This window comes from Salvelinus namaycush, chromosome 16 (assembly GCF_016432855.1).
Source record: "Salvelinus namaycush isolate Seneca chromosome 16, SaNama_1.0, whole genome shotgun sequence".
Lineage (NCBI taxonomy): Eukaryota > Metazoa > Chordata > Actinopteri > Salmoniformes > Salmonidae > Salvelinus > Salvelinus namaycush.
In genome coordinates this window covers 34,204,442-34,226,535 of record NC_052322.1, presented here as the reverse complement: position 1 = coordinate 34,226,535, position 22,094 = coordinate 34,204,442, and the positions used below count along the sequence as shown (strand labels likewise).

At 43.6% G+C, this 22,094-nt stretch overlaps 1 protein-coding gene across 1 annotated transcript in view; it reads right to left on the bottom strand.

The window, feature by feature from the left end:
• LOC120061640 (serine/threonine-protein kinase WNK2-like) overlaps positions 1-22,094 on the bottom strand; it is an 88,321-nt gene that overhangs the window by 59,349 nt on the left and 6,878 nt on the right. The gene's annotated exons all lie outside the window — the stretch shown is intronic.

Below are 22,094 nucleotides of genomic sequence, written 5' to 3'. Positions count from 1 at the left end.
CATGTTTATTTTGCAAGCTAAAGCACACAATATTTTACAAAAGTAGGCTTTTAAAAAAAAGAGCCATAGAGTTTAGTTTAAAACATTTTGCCAAGGAAAAATTGTTATCGTAGTCATGCTAGTTGTGACCCCCCCACCAAGGGTGAGGATCTGATGTCCCTGGGGGACACAAGTGCACACAGATCCCACATCAGGGGAGAGAAAACATTAAATCAATATCTTCCTCTTTCTCCCACCCCCTCTCCTCTGCATTCCATTTACACCCCTGCTCCCCCATTTTCATCAACCACTCCTTTCTGCTCCCATCAGCTCCCCCTCATCTTCCCCATCCCTCCATCTGCTTACCACAGAAAAAGAAGCACCAGTAGGTCTGATGGGTTCCTGAGTGTGATGCTTTGCTTTCCCTTTAGAACACAGTGAGAGTAGTCACCCAACCCAGCGCCACACAGAGAAGCGGACGCCATTAACGATAAGATCTGATGAACATAAAACCAAGAGATCAAAATCCATTCAATTATTCAACCTACGGATTGGAAATTGGAGAGAGTGAAAAGAGCGATGAGGAATTCAATGAGTGAGCGTGAGACTAGTAAAACAAAGTGAAGAGATTATTTTAAACAGAGGCTGTGTGTGAGTGAGAAAAACAGAGGGTATTTTATTAGGCCTCAGATGCAATATCACGTGCAATGAGGGGGAGTGATCTGGAGGAGTGTGTGTGTTAAGTATTATTAGTCATATGTATGGGATACACACAATATACACACACACACAGTCCAAAGAAATACTTACTTGCAAGTTCCTTCGACAATGCAACAATAAATACAAACAAAAGTATATGGCTCAGTAGAATAGAGATTTTAGCATATGTACAATACAGGAAGGCACAAATTATAGTCCAATATTTACACGTGTTTTGGGGAACAGGGGATTGGAGGCAAGTGTTTAAATTGTGCAGTGTGTGGGGGGGGGGGGGGGGATTTTTCACTGCACTCTGAAGTCCAATAAATAATTGACAGCTGCAGAGAGGCTGAGCTGTACTATGGTAGGTGGTAGCAGGCAGGGGATGGGCTGAGTGGGGCTGTCCCCAAATGCTGCTGCACAGGAGGATCCCTTTCCACTATATCCCCCTCCTTGAATGACTACCTCATCTCTGTACGCAAAACATCATTATCTGTAAGGTCCCTCAGTCGAGCAGTGAATTTGAAAACACCGATTCAACCAGACCCTGGTGGTTTTCCAATGCCTTGCAAAGAGGGGCACCTATTGGTAGACGGGGTAAAAAAGAGCAAACATTAAATAGCTCTTTGATCACGGTGAAGTTATTATTTACACTTTGGATGGTGTATCAATCCACCCAGCCGTTACAAAAGATACAGGCGTCTTTCCTAATTCAGTTGCCGGAGAGGAAGGAAACAACTCAGGGATTTCACCATGAGGCCAATGGTGACTAAAACATTTACAGAGTTTAATGGGTGTGATAGGAGAAAACTGAGGATGGCTCAACAACATTGCAGTTACTCCACAATACTAACCTAAATGACAGAGTGAAAAAGAAGGAAACCTATACAGAATACAAATATTGTTTGCATTAAGGGACTAATGTAAAAGTGCAAAAAAATGTGTCAAATAAATTAAGATTATGTCCTGAATACAAAGTGTTATGCTTCGGGCAAATCCAACACATCAGAGTAACACTTCATATTTTCAAGGATGGTGGTGGCTGCATCATGTTATGTGTATGCTGGTCATCAGCAAGGACTAGGGAGTGCTTTTGGGGGGATAAAAAAATAAACAAAATAGAGCTAAGCACAGGCAAAATCCTAGAGGAAACCATGGTTGTCTGCTTTTCGAAAAGACACTGGGAGACAAATTCATCTTTCAACACAAGGCCAAATATACACAGGAGTTGCTTACCAAGAGATATTGAATGTTCCTGAGTAGCCTAGTTACAGTTGACCATGTCAAGTCTTGAAAATGGTTGCAATGATCAACTTGAGAGCTAGGAGAATTTAAATAATAATGTGCAAATATTGTACAATCCAAGCATGCAAAGCTCTTAGAGACTTACCCAGAAAAACTCACAGCTGTAGCTGCTGCCAAAGGTGATTCTATCACGTATTGACTCAGGCGTGTGAATACTTATGTAATTTAATAAATTTGCTAAAATTTCAAAAAACATGTTTAGATGGTGTAGATTGAGAAAAATTACAATTTAATCAATTCGGGCTTTAAACAAATGTGGAGTAAGTCTCAATGGGTGTGAATACCCAAGGCACTGTACATCCTAAAAACCAGTGTTATTTTTGTTTTAATAGGGCTGTAGCAGTCCCCGAAATTGTATTGTAACCAATGCATCCATGAATTAAACTCAATTCTGCCATTTTCAAATAGCTGTGCTGTAAACATTGTGTACATGCATGTGAGATCACGCACACGTGTGTGTGTGCGTGTAGAGAGAGACCCAGCTAATGTAGCCATCTTCCAGAACAGGCTGTATAGAGTAGCCCAAAACTGGAGCCAGGCAGAATTGAAGGCACACAGATCCATCCCATCGGGCCATGCTTTAACTCTATTCGTACAAGATTGTAGGTGCGATTGTCCTCACTCATGAAACAATCTCACCTGGCATCCCAGAAGTAGGTGAAACATAGTTATACTACCAGTATAACTCCAGAGCCCTATCATAATGCCTTAAAACTAAATCACCACCAGCTTAACCAGGCCAATGTCCAGTGCTTCATGTCTAACAATTCCGATGATTGTCCGACTGGATAAAGTTCAGTTACCACTGAAGTCTAATGAACGCAAACATAACCATGGCTGGGTCACTACACATTGAGATACATAATATGGCCCAGTCACAAACAAAAGTTCAGAATTGTAGTGGCAAACGTGAAAAGATCACCTGATGTGTCGCTTGGGCAGCATGACAGGAAGCAATTATTAGTGACCCATCCGAGTCAAAGATCAGAGAAACTGGAACTACACAGACGGGATGCTGGAACGAGAGACGCTCTGAAGATCCATGAGAAACAGTCCTCGTGAAAACAGTAACCCTTCCAGTGGTCTCCCAGGCTTTCTGTTCGAGAACAGGACACAAAAACACATCACAGATCTTTCCAGCAGTCGTTAGTTTTCCTAAGGTTACCGACACCAAAGGGACTTTTCCACCACTGAATGGATGGTAAAAGCTATTTTATGTCTTTGAGGACCTGAACAACAAAAAGCCAATTTGCCTTCAGTGTTGTTTTTCTCTTGTTCCAAGTGGTCATTCTGTTAAGAGACCAAGTTAAAGTTAGTCAATAGCTGTCCTGGTCCAGCTGGACAAAGACTAGGCCTGCCCTCTGAGCCTGACCGTGTGTTTTGAAGTAGGAACTAAAAACACTGGTGGGAGAAAGTAGTCTGTAGTTTCTAGTGGCTTCCAGCACGTCATTCCATTGATTACAGACCACCACAGGGTCGGTGAGGGTACAATAACAGAGCTCAGTGGGGCAAGGTTGCTTGTTAAAAGGTTAACAGCCTTTATCATTGCCAATATTCATGTGTGACCTACAGAATTTTTTACGTATCAAATTTGCACTGCTTCGTCCTGGACATAGCTGGATAAATGAAGTCTTATTTTACATCAATTGAACCAAAGCAGAAGAGGGCAGGAAGGAATAAACTAAAGCATCATTGCAGGGCCTAACAGGGTTAGTGGCAGGCAGCCAGGGTTATCCAGCCATTGAAAGTCATGACTAACCCAGGAAGAGGGCCGTCTGTGGGGGTGGACTCAGTCAGCTTCGGGCCTTGGCCGTTTTGCTGGAGGATCCATAATCGGAAAAAATATCCACACGATGTTCAGATGACGCGCATGCGTGCACACACACACAGTGAATGATGGCTTGCTGTGGCAGAATGACCTTAATTAATCCTGCCATGGGGCTGCTGGAAAAACGTGGGTTGTGTATTAAAAGGACTCCCCCACACCTTTAATCGTGCGCACTTCTTAACAGACAGTCGCACACACCAATTTCTCTGTGAAGGCAATAGAAAAAAACAAGTACTTTTATTTATCAAGATGGATCCATTCCATTTCACAGCAGAAATGTGAAGAATCTAACCTGAACAAAGACTGGACTGAGGATAAAATAAAACATTTATTGCACAACGGTTGAGACAGACCTCCAGAAAACCCAATACATTCCCAGCACATTTCTAGTTCACTAATAATGATCTAGCCTGCAGCTCATTCCGATGTAAAACATTAGCCACAAAACTCTCAAAGACAAGTAGATATTTTTTCAAAGATGTTATTCACCAGTCTTGTTATGCCGGCATAAGAAGACTGGTGAATAACATGTGCCATCAACGCCAAACCCTAACGACACTAATTGTGCACTGCCCTACGGGACTCCCCATCACAGCCGGTTGTGATACAGCCTGGAATCGAACCAAGGTCTATAGTGACACCTCTAGCACAGACCGCTGCACCAAAAGAGACAAGGAAGCCACTGCTACTTGACTATGACACAAGCCTATTACACATCCCAACATCAATACCTTACATTGCCATTAATCATAGGGCTTTTGCACCATTTATCGTTTGCTCTTAACCCCCAATGAACTAGTTCTTCCTCCGGCCTGATCCCGCTTTAACCATGGGAAGAGATTAGCTGCATCTGTGATTATACACCCCCCCCGGTCATAGTGCCATAAAACATACCGGAACACTTCACTAAACGCTACATGGGAGTCAACTAGCCCATGATACAATATTTGTATAACTTGAGATTGAGAGATTGCTTTGAAAAGAGGAAATGGTTTAATGACATAACATGCAGTTACACAGCTATACTCTATGAACACAGTAGCTAGGCTATACTAAATGTGTCCCGGAGTAAGCCTACTCCTGGACCAGCTAGGAGTAATTCACATTTTTATTAGGATCCCCATAAGCGGACACCATAACGTCAGCTCATCTTCCTGGGGTCCAACACAGAATTTAAAAAGACAACCAATTACATTAAGACATTACACACATTCAACAAGTAGACAATTACATTTCCTGAAAAGGTAATACATTAAACATTCAGTGGGATTAGGATCTGTCCAGTCATAATATTTTAAGAAGAAATCCGCCCCTGCATTCTGTCCCATCAGTCATCCAGTGCAGAAAGTTTTGGCCGGCAACAGCGTACCTGTCATCTCTGTTACCATGGAGCTGGGCTGAGGGCTCCTTATAATTGACACACTGGCATCTAGGGTGGCCCGGTGAATGATTTAATTCAGGGGTGAGATGGTGAGACTGACTGCAGCAACAGTAAAATGTCAGTAGGAGGAGTGTGCACATCCAAACATACATAAGGGCACATCAGTCCTTTTAAAATGAGGAAAGATGGACAGATGCAGTACACAAATTTACAAAACTAACCCAAGCCTAAATACTGATTAAAAACACTGACCATTGTCAGTCCAATGACATGCCAGCTACTCTACCGGATGTTTGCGTGTGTGAAGGGCCGTGGCCAAAGTGTGTATAACCTGGACTATGACACAGCCCTCCCAATAAGCATCTTTCCAGTCACAGACTAAATGTGGAGGTTGGCAAAAAAGTACCGCCTTTGACACACAGCTGAACATTGGTGATAATAAGCTTTCCCCCCCCCAAACTAATGCTGCTTATGTAATGGGCTCGGCAATTACAGGGTCGCACACGGAAATTCTGCCTGATTAGATCGGTGTGTCAGAGAGAAAGAGAATGTGTCTGACAGCTTACAGTGCCTGTGATAGACAGCGAGAAATGAGGGAGCGTAACAGTGAAAAAAAAGCCTGGTAATAAACCAAGCTGAGGACAACGGGGTCATGTGGCCTAGAGGAGAAGAGCCATGTTGCCATCAGTGTTGTTTGGACAGGATCAGAGAAAAAGGGACAATCAGAGCCTCAGGCAGTCAGTCTCTCTACAATACAGACAGGGGCTTCCTCTCCATCCACTATGGGAGGATTAGAGCCAGTGGCCAAGAGGGCAGCAAGCCTTAGAACCAAATTAGCCTGCTCCACTCCCACCCTCTCAACTGCTGAGCAGCAGCCGGGCACCTGGTGGACAGTTTACCCCCTTTTTGAACAATTCCATTGGTTCTAGGTGCTACTTCTTGTCCATGGCGCACTGGGCAAGCCATATGCGCCTATTTAGGACAAAACGGCATAATGCACCCACCTCAAAGGGTTAAATACTGATGGGGGTGGGGACCCGAGTTCTGTAGATGACTGAACCACTGATTGACAGGGGCAGATGACCCTGCCCATGGGCTTCTGTTGTTTCTCCATGGTGCTCAGCAGCCAGCTCAGGTTTCTTTAATAAGACAACACCAGCAACACAAAGCCCACTGTGCCACTGCGAATCCACCAGACAGTGGGGGTGCAGGAGCCAGATATCTGGATGTGTACAGCCGTACATCATAGCATGTTCCAGCTGGTGTTGACATCCTAAAGTTAACTACCTGTGAGTGTGTTTTGGTTAACAGGGAATAACTGAGGTACCATGAAACCCAGTGATGAGGCCTTAGTTGGAGCTAAGAGAAAGCCATCTGTTCAGGGTCAGCGCACCTCTCAGGTAGGAGGATACTCAGTTCATATTCACTTTGTTCACATCTGAAAATCAGTCAAACCAGTGACAGACAGTATGACAGGGGATACTCAGATGTCTTGGACACCACTTCCAGGTCAGTCATCTTGAGACCAAGCTTGCATCCAAATTACAGTACCATAAGGTCTGGAAAGGTTTTCACAGTAGAGTCAGCATCTGTCAAGACCTTTCAGATGCTGAAGCCTTTATGGATTTTTTTTTTTTAAATAAAATTAAAAAAAGAGACAAGGGAGCAATTATTCAGGATGATTGCCTGTTCTGCTGGTCTGAGGGTGTCAGAGCACTACTTGGGCTTTAGGGACCTGTCCTAAGCTGAACCGGAAGTCTAACTCGCCCCCTTTCCCTCGCCAATTTTATTGCCTGCTGTAGTGAAGCGGCACAGAGCCAGAGAGACAGGCTTGACGCAACAACGCTGTCTAACACACACAATTAATGAACAGCCCAACTCTGTTGCCCCCAACCCCAGCTATTAGAGGTTTCAGCTAATTATTTTTCATGGTGATTACCCTGAATGGTCTTTATGAATCACCCAATAAAACTACCGGTAGTTGGGGAAAAAACTATTCATGTTAGAAGTATCTGGATTGTACAATATTTGCACATCATTTTTTAAATTCTTCAAGCTGTCAAGTTGGTTGTTGATAATTGCTAGACATCCAAGTCTTGCAATAGATTCAAGCAGATTTAAGTCAAAACTGTAGCTAGGCCACTCAGGAACATTCAATGTTGTCTTGGTAAGCAACTCCAGGTGTATATTTGGCCTTGTGTTTTAGGTTATTGTCCTGCGGAAAAGGTAAATGTCTCCCAGCATCTGTTGGAAAGCAGACTGAACTAGGTTTTCCCTGTTCTTAGCTCTATTCCATTTATTTTTATCCTAAAAAACTCCTTAGTGCTTACCAATGACAAGCATATCCATCACATGATGCAGGCACCACGCTTGAAAATATGGAGAGTGGTAGTCAGTAATGTTTTGTATTGGATTTACCCCAAACATAACAGGACAAAAAGTGACTTGCTTTGCCACATTTTTTGCAGTATTACTTAAGTGCCTAATTGCAAACAGGATGCATGTCAAGGGGTGTGAAAACTTTCCGAAGACATTGTATGATATTATGTAAAATGACTTAATGAGCAGCAGTAGCCATAAGCAAAGCAACCCTTGCCCTCATACCAGGCCTGACAGTTGGAGACTCTTACACAGCACAATAGGGAGTGTGGAGGAAAATGCATTACATAATTTGTCTCGTGCTCTCAATGATGCCTCAAATTGTCCGAGTGGATTAACAGTCATACTGTATTGCACTGTAACACGACTGTAGGGTCTAGGCCTACTTTCAACACTATTGTAGTCCTCTTCTATAGGGTTGTTTGAGATTTCAATGTGCTTGAGGTAGGGCAGTCGAGTGGTCTGCGGGAGCCTGTGTACAACAGGTAGGCCTGTGATGTGGAATGGAGGTTTGATAAATTATCTGTGAGAGGAGTTTGATGAGGGGTTTCTGCGTGCAATAACGGAGGAAGTTCATTTTATGAATCTGCGTGCAATAACGGAGGAAGTTCGTTTTCCTTCACAGAAAACACATTTCGGCAGAAAATAGCTTAATTATCATCAGTTAACAGAAGTGCAACACTATTTGGCTAGGGGCCACACAAGTAAATGAGCTTACAATGAAAAAGCATGGCATTTGCTGCAAAAACAGTGCATGGCCATCATATTTCTAATGTTAATCATAGAAATAATGTGTAGCCAGCTACATTGCCTACTGTTTTGCTTGAAGTTAACATTGCATTTTACCTGTGAAAAGACTGCTGATAGAACGCCTGTTCATGAATTCTCATCCGAGTGGAGAAGTACAACTGAAGCACAAAATGTGTCTGATGCCAAGCAGAAAATACAATAAGAAATATCTTAGTGCGTTGTTTGTAAATGCAGATCTAAAAAGCTTCTTATGAGTTCTGCGTTAAAGCGATCCCTGAAACCTACCCCACTAAAACCAGATATAAAGTACGTAGAAAAGAAAGACATATTTTATCATCTTTGAGAACTAACAATCAGCAAAATAAAAGCTAGAGAGTTAGGGAGAATTGGAAAATCAAAATCTATTTCAGCAGTATTGATTTTGTTATTACGTTTGATCCGCACAAAAAAAATAAAAAAAAATAAACATGGCATTAGACAAGGCAGAGTCAGAGGATATTAGCTTTAAAAACCGCAACATTTTCTCAGCGCCATGGCAAAATGTGTAGAATGAGGACATTTGCTTTAACTGCAAAAATCACTTGTTGGCATTGCAGGATATTGACCCCACCACCCCCAAACATTTTTTTCCCTCTTTAAAAATAAAAAGAATCGACACCAGCCAAGATGGGGGGGGGGGGGGGGGGGTGTAATTCCTAAAGAAGCAAATAAATGTTTGCCTCCTGTACAAGTAGGTCAGTGATGGCTGACATTTTGTTGGCGTCAGCCAGACAGGCAATCTTCCGCAAGCTGGTTTTGACAGGCTAGACAGGCTTTCGTCTCACAGTTGAGTTGCATTGTTCAGATGGTATTTCCACCACAAAAATCAGTCACACATCCTGAGTCAGGGGAGGGAAGAAGACCGGCGCTCAGATGCTCCAGGCTCTCTGATCGCAAATACAGTGCAGTCGGAAAGTATTCAGACCCCATGACTTTTTCCACATTTCGTTATGTTACAGCCTTGTTCTAAAAGGGATAACCCCCCCCCCCAAATCTACACACAATACCCCATAATGACAAAGCAAAAACCGGTTTAGACATTTTTGCAAATGCATTAAAAATATTACATTTACATAAAGTACCAGTCAAAAGTTGACACCTACTCATTCAAAGGTTTCTCAATTTTCACATCATAGAATAACAAAGACAAAACTATGAAAATCCCACTTATGGAATCAAAAAAGTTTGTTTAACACTTAAAGAAAGTGTCCCACATTAAAATATATTTTACATTTGAGATTCTTCAAAGTAGCCACCCTTTGAAGAGTGTGCAAAGAGTGTGCAAAGCGGTCAAGGCATTCTCTCAACCAGCTTCATGAGGTCGTCACCTGGGATGCATTTCAATTAACAGGTGTGCCTTGATAAAAGTACATTCGTGGAATTTATTTCCTTCTTAATGCATTTGAGCCAATCAGTTGTGTTGTGACATGGTAGGGGTGGTATACAGAAAATAGCCTTATTTGGTAAAAGACCAAGTCCATATAAAATGGCAAGAACAGCTCAAATAAGCAAAGAGAAACGACAGTTCGTCATTACTTTAAGACATGAAGGTCAGTCAATAAGGAACATTAAGTTTCTTCAAGTGCAGTCACAAAAACCATCAAGCACTATGATGAAACTGGCTCTCATGAGGACTGCCACAGGAATGGAAGACCCAGAGTTACCTCTGCTGCTGAGGATAAGTTCATTAGAGTTACCAGCCTCAGAAATTGCAGCCCAAATAAATGCTTCAGAGTTCAAGTAACAGACACATCAACAGTTCAGAGGAGACTGCAGAAATTTGACCATGGCCTGATTCACTCAAAGAAACCACTACTAAAGGACACCAATAATAAAGAAGATACTTGCTTGGGCCAAGAAACGAGCAATGGACAATAGACCGGTGGAATTCTGTCCTTTGGTCTGATGAGTCCAAATTTGAGATTTTTGGTTACAACCGCCGTGTCATTGTGAGATGCAGAGTAGGTAAACGGATAATCTCTGCATGTGTGGTTCCCACCGTGAAGCATGAAGGGGGAGTGATGGTGTGGGGGTGCTTTGCTGGTGACCCGGTCTGTAATATATCTACAATTCAAGGCACACTTAACCAGCATGGCTACCACAGCATTCTGCAGCGATACGCCACGCCATCCCATCTGGTTTGCGCTTAGTGGGACTTCCCAATTGGGATGAGTTGGACCGCAGAGTGAAGGAAAAGCAGCCAACAAGTGCTCAGCATGTCGGAACTCCTTCAAGACAGTTGGAAAAGCATTCCAGGTGAAGCTGGTTGAGAGAATTCCTAGATTATGCAAAGCTGTCATCAAGGCAAAGGGTGGGTACTTCGAAGAATCTAAAATATATTTGGATTTGTTTAACACTTTCGGTTACTACATTTTTCCATATGTTTAATTTCATAGGGTTGTGATATCTTCACTACTTTTCTACAATGTAGAAAATAGTAAAACAAAATAAAGAAAAACCCTTGAATGAGTAGGTGTCCAAACTTGATAGGTACTGTATCTAGACAGTTGTGTCTTTCAAATCATGTCCAATCAATTCTCAAATCGGAGGGCCTGTTGTCCGGGCCTCTGGCAGTCTATGGGGTGCCACAGGGTTCAATTCTTGGGCCGACTCTCTTCTCTGTATACATCAATGATGTCGCTCTTGCTGCTGGTGAGTCTCTGATCCACCTCTACGCAGACGACACCATTCTATATACTTCTGGCCCTTCTTTGGACACTGTGTTAACAACCCTCCAGACGTGCTTCAATGGCATACAATTCTCCTTCCGTGGCCTCCAACTGCTCTTAAATACATGTAAAACTAAATGCATGCTCTTCAACCGATCGCTGCCTGCACCTGCCCGCCCGTCCAGCATCACTACTCTGGACGGTTCTGACTTAGAATATGTGGACAACTACAAATACCTAGGTGTCTGGTTAGACTGTAAACTCTCCTTACAGACTCACATTAAGCATCTCCAATCCAAAGTTGAATCTAGAATTGGCTTCCTATTTCACAACAAAGCATCCTTCACTCATGCTGACAAACATACCCTCGTAAAACTGACCATCCTACCGATCCTCGACGATGTCATTTACAAAATAGCCTCCAATACCCTACTCAATAAATTGGATGCAGTCTATCACAGTGCCATCCGTTTTGTCACCAAAGCCCCACATACTACCCACCAATGCGACCTGTACGCTCTCGTTGGCTGGCCCTCGCGTCATACTCGTCGCCAAACCCACTGGCTCCAGGTCATCTACAAGACCCTGCTAGGTAAAGTCCCCCCTTATCTCAGCTTGCTGGTCACCATAGCAGCACCCACCTGTAGCACACGCTCCAGCAGGTATAGCTCTCTGGTCACCCCCAAAGCCAATTCCTCCTTTGGCCTCTCCTTCCAGTTCTCTGCTGCCAATGACTGGAACGAACTACAAAAATCTCTGAAACTGGAAACACTTATCTCCCTCACTAGCTTTAAGCACCAGCTGTCAGAGCAGCTCACAGATGACTGCACCTGTACATAGCCCATCTATAATTTAGCCCAAACAACTACCTCTTCCCCAACTGTATTTAGCTCCTTTGCACCCCATTATGTCTACTTAGCACATTCTTCCACTGCAAATCTACCATTCCAGTGTTTTACTTGCTATATTGTATTCACTTCACCACCATGGCCTTTTTTTGCTTTTACCTCCCTTCTCACCTCATTTGCTCACATTGTATATAGACTTATTTTTCTACTGTATGTTTGTTTTTACTCCATGTGTAACTCTGTTGTTGTGTCGAACTGCTTTGCTTCATCTTGGCCAGGTCGCAGTTGTAAATGAGAACTTGTTCTCAACCTACCTGATTAAATAAAGCTCAAATAAAATGAAATTAATAAATATTTAAATTTACCACAGGTGGACTCCAAATTAAGTTGTAGAAACATCAAGGATTATCAATGGAAACAGGATGCAGATGAGCTTCATTTTGAGTCTCATAGCAAAGGGACTGAATACTTAAGGCATTTATTTTATATACACACACACACACACACACACACACACACAGTTGAAGTCGGAAGTCTACATGCACCTTAGACAAATACATTGCAACTCAGTTTCACAATTCCTGACATTTAATCCTAGTAAAAATTCCCTGTTTTAGGTCAGATAGGATCACTTTATTTTAAGAATGTGAAATGTCAGAATAGAGAATTATTTATTTCAGCTTTTATTTATTTCATCACATTTCCAGTGGGTCAGAAGTTTGCATACTAATTGAGTGTATTTGGTAGCATTGCCTTTAATGTCTTAACTTGGGTCAAATGTTTTGGGTAGCCTTCCACAATAAGTTGGGTGAATTTTGCCCATTCCTCCTGACAAAGCTGGTGTAACTGAGTCAGGTTTGTCAGGCCTCCTTGCTCGCACACTTTTTTTTTTCCTCCCAGGTCTGCCCACCAATTTTCTATGGGATTGCGGTCAGGGCTTTGTGATGGCCACTCCAATACCGTCACTTTGTTGTCCTTAAGCCATTTTGACACAACTTTGGAAGTCTGCTTGGGGTCATTGTCCATTTGGAAGACCCCTTTGCGACCAAGCTTTAACTTCCTGACTGATATCTTGATGTTGCTTCAATATATCCACATAATTTTACTCCTCATGATGCCATCTATTTTGTGAAGTGCACCAGTCCCTCCTGCAGCAAAGCACCCCCACAACATGATGCTGCCTTCGGCTTGCAAGCATCCCTGTTTTTCCTCCAAACATAACGATGGTCATTATGGTCAAACAGTTCTATTTTTGTTTCATCAGACCAGAGGACATTTCTCCCAAAAAGTATGATCTTTGTGCAGTTGCAAACCGTAGTTTGGCTTTTTTTTTTATGGCGGTTTTGGAGCAGTGGCTTCTTCCTTGCTGAGCTGCCTTTCAGGTTATGTCGATATAGGACTCGTTTTACTGTGGATATAGATACTTTTGTACCCATTTCCTCCAGCATCTTCACAAGGTCCTTTGCTGTTCTGGGATTGATTAGCACTTTTCACACCAAAGTACATTCATCTCTAGGAGACAGAACATGTCTCCTTCCTGAGCAGTATGACGGCTGTGTGGTCCCATGGTGTTTATACTTGCGTACTATTGTTTGTACAGATGAACGTGGTACCTTCAGGCGTTTGGAAATTGCTCCCAAGGACTTGTGGAGGTCTACCATTTTTTTTTCTGAGGTCTTGGCTGATTTCCCCATGTTGTCAAGCAAAGAGGCATTGAGTTTGAAGGTAGACCTTGAAATACAGCCACACCTCCAATTGCCTCAAATGGTGTCAATTAGCCTATCAGAAGCTTCTAAAGCCATGACATCATTTTCTGGAATTTTCCAAACTGTTTAAAGGCACAGTCAACTTAGTGTATGTAAACTTCTGACTTACTGGAATTGTGATGCAGTGAATTATAAGTGGAATAACCTGTTTGTAAACAATTTTTGGAAAAATTACTTGTCATGCAAAGTAGATTTCCTAACCGACTTGCAAAAACTATAGTTTGTTAACAAGAAGTTTGTGGAGTGGTTGAAAAACGAGTTAATGACTCCAACCTAAGTGCATGTAAACTTCCGACTTCAACTGTGTGTGTGTGTGTGTGTGTGTGTGTGTGTGTGTGTGTATATATATATATATATAACATTTCTAAAAACCTGTTTTTGCTTTGTTATTATGGGGTATTGTGTGTAGATTGCTGAGGATTATATATATATATACACACACAGTGGGGAGAACAAGTATTTGATAACCTGCAAAATCAGCAGTGTTTCCTACTTACAAAGCATGTAGAGGTCTGTAATTTTTATCATAGGTACACTTCAACTGTGAGAGACGGAATCTAAAACAAAAACCCAGAAAATCACATTGTATGATTAAGTAATTCATTTGCATTTTATTGCATGACATAAGTATTTGATACATCAGAAAAGCAGAACTTAATATTTGGTACAGAAACCTTTGTTTGCAATTACAGAGATCATACGTTTCCTGTAGTTCTTGACCAGGTTTGCACACACTGCAGCAGGGATTCTGGCCCACTCCTCCATACAGACCTTCTCCAGATCCTTCAGGTTTCGGGGCTGTCGCTGGGCAATACGGACTTTCAGCTCCCTCCAAAGATTTTCTATTGGGGTCAGGTCTGGACACTGGCTAGGCCACTCCAGGACCTTGAGATGATTCTTAAGAAGCCACTCCTTAGTTGCCCTGGCTGTGTGTTTCGGGTCGTTGTCATGCTGGAAGACCCAGCCATGACCCATCTTCAATGCTCTTACTGAGGGAAGGAGGTTGTTGGCCAAGATCTCGCGATACATGGCCCCATCCATCCTCCCCTCAATACGGTGCAGTCATCCTGTCCCCTTTGCAGAAAAGCATCCCCAAAGAATGATGTTTCCACCTCCATGCTTCACGGTTGGGATGGTGTTCTTGGAGTTGTACTCATCCTTCTTCCTCCAAACACAGCGAGTGGAGTTTAGACCAAAAAGCTCTATTTGTCTCATCAGACCACATGACCTTCTCCCATTCCTCCTCTGGATCATCCAGATGGTCATTGGCAAACTTCAGACGGGCCTGGGCATGCGCTGGCTTGAGCAGGGGGACCTTGCGTGCGCTGCAGGATTTTAATCCATGACGGCGTAGTATGTTACTAATGGTTTTCTTTGAGACTGGTCCCAGCTCTCTTCAGGTCATTGACCAGGTCCTGCAGTGTAGTTCTGGACTGATCCCTCACCTTCCTCATGATCATTGATGCCCCACGAGGTGAGATCTTGCATGGAGCCCCAGACCGAGGGTGATTGACCGTCATCTTGAACTTCTTCCATTTTCTAATAATTGCGCCAACAGTTGTTGCCTTCTCACCAAGCTGCTTGCCTATTGTCCTGTAGCCCATCCCAACCTTGTGCAGGTCTACAATTTTATCCCTGATGTCCTTACACAGCTCTCTGGTCTTGGCCATTGTGGAGAGGTTGGAGTCTGTTTGATTGAGTGTGTGGACAGGTGTCTTTTATACAGGTAACGAGTTGAGAACAGGAGGGCTTCTTAAAGAAAAACGAACAGGTCTGTGAGAGCCGGAATTCTTACTGGTTGGTAGGTGATCAAATACTTATGTCATGCAATAAAATCCAAATTAATTACTTAAAAATCATACAATGTGATTTTCTGGATTTTTGTTTTAGATTCCGTCTCACAGTTGAAGTGTACCTATGATAAAAATTACAGACCTCTACATGCTTTGTAAGTAGGAAAACCTGCAAAATCGGCAGTGTATCAAATACTTGTTCTCCCCACTGTATATACACTGCTCAAAAAAATAAAGGGAACACTTAAACAACACAATGTAACTCCAAGTCAATCACACTTCTGTGAAATCTAACTGTCCACTTAGGAAGCAACACTAATTGACAATAAATTTCACATGCTGTTGTGCAAATGGAATAGACAAAAGGTGGAAATTATAGGCAATTAGCAAGACACCCCCAATAAAGGAGTGGTTCTGCAGGTGGTGACCACAGACCACTTCTCAGTTCCTATGCTTCCTGGCTGATGTTTTGGTCACTTTTGAATGCTGGCGGTGCTTTCACTCTAGTGGTAGCATGAGACGGAGTCTACAACCCACACAAGTGGCTCAGGTAGTGCAGCTCATCCAGGATGGCACATCAATGCGAGCTGTGGCAAGAAGGTTTGCTGTGTCTGTCAGCGTAGTGTCCAGAGCATGGAGGCGCTACCAGGAGACAGGCCAGTACATCAGGAGACGTGGAGGAGGCCGTAGGAGGGCAACAACCCAGCAGCAGGACCGCTACCTCCGCCTTTGTGCAAGGAGGAGCAGGAGGAGCACTGCCAGAGCCCTGCAAAATGACCTCCAGCAGGCCACAAATGTGCATGTGTCTGCTCAAATGGTCAGAAACAGACACCATGAGGGTGGTATGAGGGCCCGACGTCCACAGGTGGGGGTTGTGCTTACAGCCCAACACTGTGCAGGACGTTTGGCATTTGCCAGAGAACACCAAGATTGGCAAATTCGCCACTGGCGCCCTGTGCTCTTCACAGATGAAAGCAGGTTGAGCACATGTGACAGACGTGATAGTCTGGAGACGCCGTGGAGAACGTTCTGCTGCCTGCAACATCCTCCAGCATGACCGGTTTGGCGGTGGGTCAGTCATGGTGTGGGGTGGCATTTCTTTGTGGGGTCGCACAGCCCTCCATGTGCTCGCCAGAGGTAGCCTGACTGCCATTAGGTACCGAGATGAGATCCTCAGACCCCTTGTGAGACCATATGCTGGTGCGGTTGGCCCTGGGTTCCTCCTAATGCAAGACAATGCTAGACCTCATGTGGCTGGAGTGTGTCAGCAGTTCCTGCAAGAGGAAGGCATTGATGCTATGGACTGGCCCGCCCGTTGCCCAGACCTGAATCCAATTGAGCACATCTGGGACATCATGTCTCGCTCCATCCACCAACGCCACACCACAGACTGTCCAGGAGTTGGCGGATGCTTTAGTCCAGGTCTGGGAGGAGATCCCTCAGGAGACCATCCGCCACCTCATCAGGAGCATGCCCAGGCGTTGTAGGGAGGTCATACAGGCACGTGGAGGCCACACACACTACTGAGCCTCATTTTGACTTGTTTTAAGGACATTACATCAAAGTTGGATCAGCCTGTAGTGTGGTTTTCCACTTTAATTTTGAGTGTGACTCCAAATCCAGATCTCCATGGGTTGATAAATTTGATTTCCATTGATAATTTGTGTGATTGTTGTCGTCAGCACATTCAACTATGTAAAGAAAAAAGTATTTAATAAGAATATTTCATTCTAGGATGTGTTATTTTAGTGTTCCCTTTATTTTTTTGAGCAGTAATATATATATATATTAAATCCATTTTAGAATAAGGCTGTAACGTAACAAATGTGGAAAAAGTCAAGGGGTCTGAATACTTTCCGAAGGCAATGTACATGTATAACCCTTCTGTGGTAAAAACTCTGGAATGCAGGATCAGACAGTAGCTGTCAGAGAGAATGACTCCAGGTCTGTGATACGGTTGGCCCACTAAGGAAACTTCTGTCAGTGAGCAGGCCTACCATTTCTCTACACCTGCTAGGCTTTGTCAGTGCGAGTTTCACAATTTCAAACATACAGGCGTATGACAAGGACTAACTCTGTCATGAACTAGTCAAGGCCTTTCCTACAGTTCACACACTGCCTTTGTGCCTTGGTCACAGTTCACACATTCTAGCTACAGCTACCCCGAGCATAGCCTGGTCCTGTATGTGCTTTAGGTACTGTATGTTCTTTAGCCAACAGGACACCTGTAACGGGCTTGGCCCACTTCACCATGGCTCTGTGACAAAGGAGCTCTGACATGGAGGCCAAAGCCACTGACGAGACCCTGTTAGAGCCATTGTGTGTGTACCTCTCTCACGGCCCCATGGGCTGTGACCAATAACAAACTTAGACAACTTTGTTTTATTTTTCCAAACTGTAAATTGCTTTCATAACTTGCAGTGCACACACTACACAAACCATTAAGTACCTTATTGTATTTGTTTTCAATTAAAAATGGTCAAAAAACAAAAGTAGCTTGTTAGCAAAAGAGCAATTTCTCAAGCAAGAATTTGCCTATGAATGTCTGGGAGTGGAAAACTACAAACTAGAGAGGTTTAGAACTCTTTCTTATTAGTCAATTAACAAACGTACCACCAGGTGGTCGCCAGGCAGGCCAAAACTCCATCCCACCAAAACATTTTATGCCGCCTTTTCAAACTGCTTACACTAAAAGGGCATTATCATTTTCACACTATTATTCCAACCGTGTATTTTTATATATATATATATATATTTTCACACTTTGAAGGCACTGGGCCTTTAACAATAGGCCTCAATCCAAAACAGGAAGTCCAGACTTGGTCAGAGTATGCTCAACGCCCAGTAGAACTGGTTACAGAGGGGTGTGCAGTTACTGTCCTTATCTCAGCGAGAGCAAGCTTCATTCCGCTGCCATGGTGTCAGCACAATCACTGCATTCAGAAACACAACAGCAGATTTTATCTGCAGAGCAGCGTGCACCCTGCCAAATACCAGCGCACAATCAACTCTGTATGTGTGCAAGACCTGATTATACACCATCTTAAAACAGAACTGAGCTAGTGCGAGTCAGAACCAAAGAACTTCCAAGAGTTTGAGTGACAGACCTTGATGATTAGTAGCCGAGTAGGACCCGTGTGCGTTAGTGTTTATTAGGATCCCCATTAGCGGACGCCTATGGCGACAGCTGGTCTTACTGGGGTCCAACAACGAAAATTAGACTTTACAATTTACATACATTTAAAAACATTAACGTGTAGGATGCGTGTGTGTGCACACGCATCTATCAGTTACACATACATGTGCGTGAGACAATGGAATTTCTCACATATCAGCACACAGATAAGCATCCGTCCCTCTGCCCTGGCACCACACAGATGGCAGACAGAGAAAGTGATGTAGATAGAAAGAGGCAGAGACTGAGAGAAGAGAGCAAGAGAGAGTAAGTGAGGGTGAAAAAGACCAAGAGGGAGAGAGATCGCACAGGACCAGATTAAACTTCCAGGCAAAAGGGCCACATGACCAACAGAGGGAGGGAAACAGTGAGAGAAAAAAAAAAAAAAAAAAAAAATCACTGAGATTTAATCCTCTTTCTATCCTAAAGCAGGTTGAGAGCTTCATATTCCTTGGTGTCCAGATCAACAACAAACTATCATGGTCCAAACACACCAAGACAGTCGTGAAGAGGGCACGACAAAGCCCATTCCCCCTCAGGAAACTAAAAAGATTTGGCATGGGTCCTGAGATCCTCAAAAGGTTCTACAGCTGCAACATCGAGAGCATCCTGACCAGTTGCATCACTGCCTGGTACGGCAATTGCTCGGCCTCTGACCGCAAGGCACTACAGAGGGTAGTGCGTACGGCCCAGTACATCACTGGGGCTAAGCTGCCTGCCATCCAGGACCTCTACACCAGGCGGTGTCAGAGGAAGGCCCTAAAAATTGTCAAAGACCCCAGCCACCCCAGTCATAGACTATTCTCTCTACTACCGCATGGCAAGCGGTACCGGAGTGCCAAGTCTAGGACAAAAAGGCTTCTCAACAGTTTTTACCCCCAAGCCATAAGACTTCTGGACTATTTGCATTGTGCCCCCCCCAACCCCTCTTACGCTGCTGCTACTCTCTGTTCATCATATATGCATAGCCACTTTAACCATACATCCATGTACATACTACCTCAATTGGCCAGACCAACCAATGCACCTGCACATTGGCTAACTGGGCTATCTGCATTGTGTCCCACCTCCCGCCAACCCCTCCTTTTACGCTACTGCTACTCTCTGTTCATGATATATGCATAGTCACTTTAACCATACCTACATACTACCTCAATAAGCCTGACTAACCGGTGTCTGTATATAGCCTTGCTACTCTTATTTTCAAATGTATTTTTACTGTTGTTTTATTTCTTTACTTACCCACACACCTTTTTTTCGCACTATTGGTTAGAGCCTGTAAGTAAGCGTTTCACTAAGGTATACACCTGTTGTATTCGGCGCACGTGACAAATAAACTTTGATTTGAAACAAGAAACGCTCCAGCAACATTCGCATAGCACCACAGAGTACACTGAACAACACAGGGCTGGCACCACCCACGTGCCCGGTTGAGGGCAAAATGTGCACACTGATTAACGTGCACAGTAGCTGAGCCTACCATGCACTGCTGTTGAGGGTGAATGAGGCGTCGGGGTGACGGCAGGGTAGAGGGCATTTTTTCTCATTAAACTCTAGAGGCTTGTCTGGGCCCTTCAGACAGTGAGCTGTAAAACAGGCCCTTTATAGGCCATCCGGGCACTTTCATCCCTAGTACCCAGCATTACTGTAAATGCTGCTGAATCTAACTTAGCTAGTAGACTGTATTGCAGCACAGTCGAAGTGGATCCATGTTCAATTTCACATGCCTGTCCATAATTAGATGGACCCACATTAGGTGCTATATCCCTCAAACTCCACTCCGGACCTGGGTGCCAGTTCCACTGCATTTTTCCCATTGCACCCCTCTAATCAGGAACTGATTTAGACCTGGGACGCCAGGTGTGTGCAACTAATTATCAAGAAGAACAGAAAACCAGCAGGCTCTGGACCTCGTAGGGTAAGAGTTCAGCACCTCTGTCCTATAGGATGCATACCAAATCATATGAACGTCAGACACGTCCATGATGGCAGAATCATAATGATGACCAAAGCCAGTGTTGGCCAGAGGTGATTGAAGCACCAAAAGAAAGGCTATATGGTCAAATCCACAGTAGAATATGAGCCAGTCCACTTGACTACCTGATAAATGAACATATGGAGTTACACCTAATCACTCACTTGTAGACCACTATCCGATTGGTCAATAACAGTGAAAACACTACCATTTCTAATCAATGACTTAAGACACCAACATGTGACTCAATCAATGGGGCCACCTCAAGCTCTAATCAATGCTTCTAATAAACTGGGCTAAAAGTCCTAGGGAAGAACCAGAAAGCATCAGCATCATTTCTGTCAACAATGCCATTTATGAGGAACAATCTGTTAAAACCGACAATACAATAGGCCTACATAGAGAGAACTGAGGAAGAAAATGGTAGTGGGAAAATGGAACCTTGAATGGTTGTTGGTGTTATAGCAAACTGCCCACTAGAGGGAGTGTTTGCACACATCTATTGGAAAACAGTAGCCTATAGAATGAATGATTTACTGTTCCACATCCTCTCCTCCAATTTTGTGTCCAATTATGGGTCATACTTAGCTTGTTTGAGGAGATATTGGCTTCCTCTAATCCATGATCACCTACATGGCATCATCATCCCAGTGAAAAGATGGATCTGTCTCTCTCAGGGCCAAGTGTGTCATTGCTTGAACAAAGCTGAAAGTCCCTTCTCTGAATAGGAGGGAGATATACAGCTGCACTCCTGAGATTTCACTTCTGGGATAACTTTTCATGATCCCATGAGGTAGGCCAAGCAAGCAACATTATCTCACTGACACACACACACCTGAAAGAGCTTCATCAAGGCCACAGGGCCACCACACCGCTCCCAGCATGCATCAGCACGTTTCAGCTGCTTCCTGTCAGCAGCCCTCCTATTGCACAGCAGGGGATTCACCCCTCATCTACATACTGCTGGGACAAAACTCACAAGCACTCTACCCTATACTGTCTGACTGCTTAAATACAGCCCAATATGGTAATTCTTCTTTTAGTGTTATATGAAATTGTATTCACATATAGGCTATCCAGCAGACAAGCACATTTGTATTGTTATATGGGTTTGTTTGGGTCTCCACTAGGGACACTAGGTCCATGAGGAGCCTAGTCATGGTTACTGACTGTCGTTCATTTAAAACTATGCTTCCTGTGAGAGAAGTAGATAATCCCGTGCTGCAGCAGGTCAGAAATAATTTGTTTGTGATTTTCCAGTGTCTAACACACTTAGATCAGTTAGGGTCTTGTTGAAACAAGGATAGACTAAGAATAGAGTCCCTGTAGCCTACAAAGGCCTCTTGGTCAATGGCAGTGACAAATGCTTGTCAATCCTACAGACCTCTAAACCATTTAAAATTTAGTGGAAACTCATTTACAACTTAGTAGATTCCCATTCCCTATAGTATTCTAGCTGATTGACAGCTCCCCGTAGACATCACCATTATGAAGAGTGTGAACGTTCA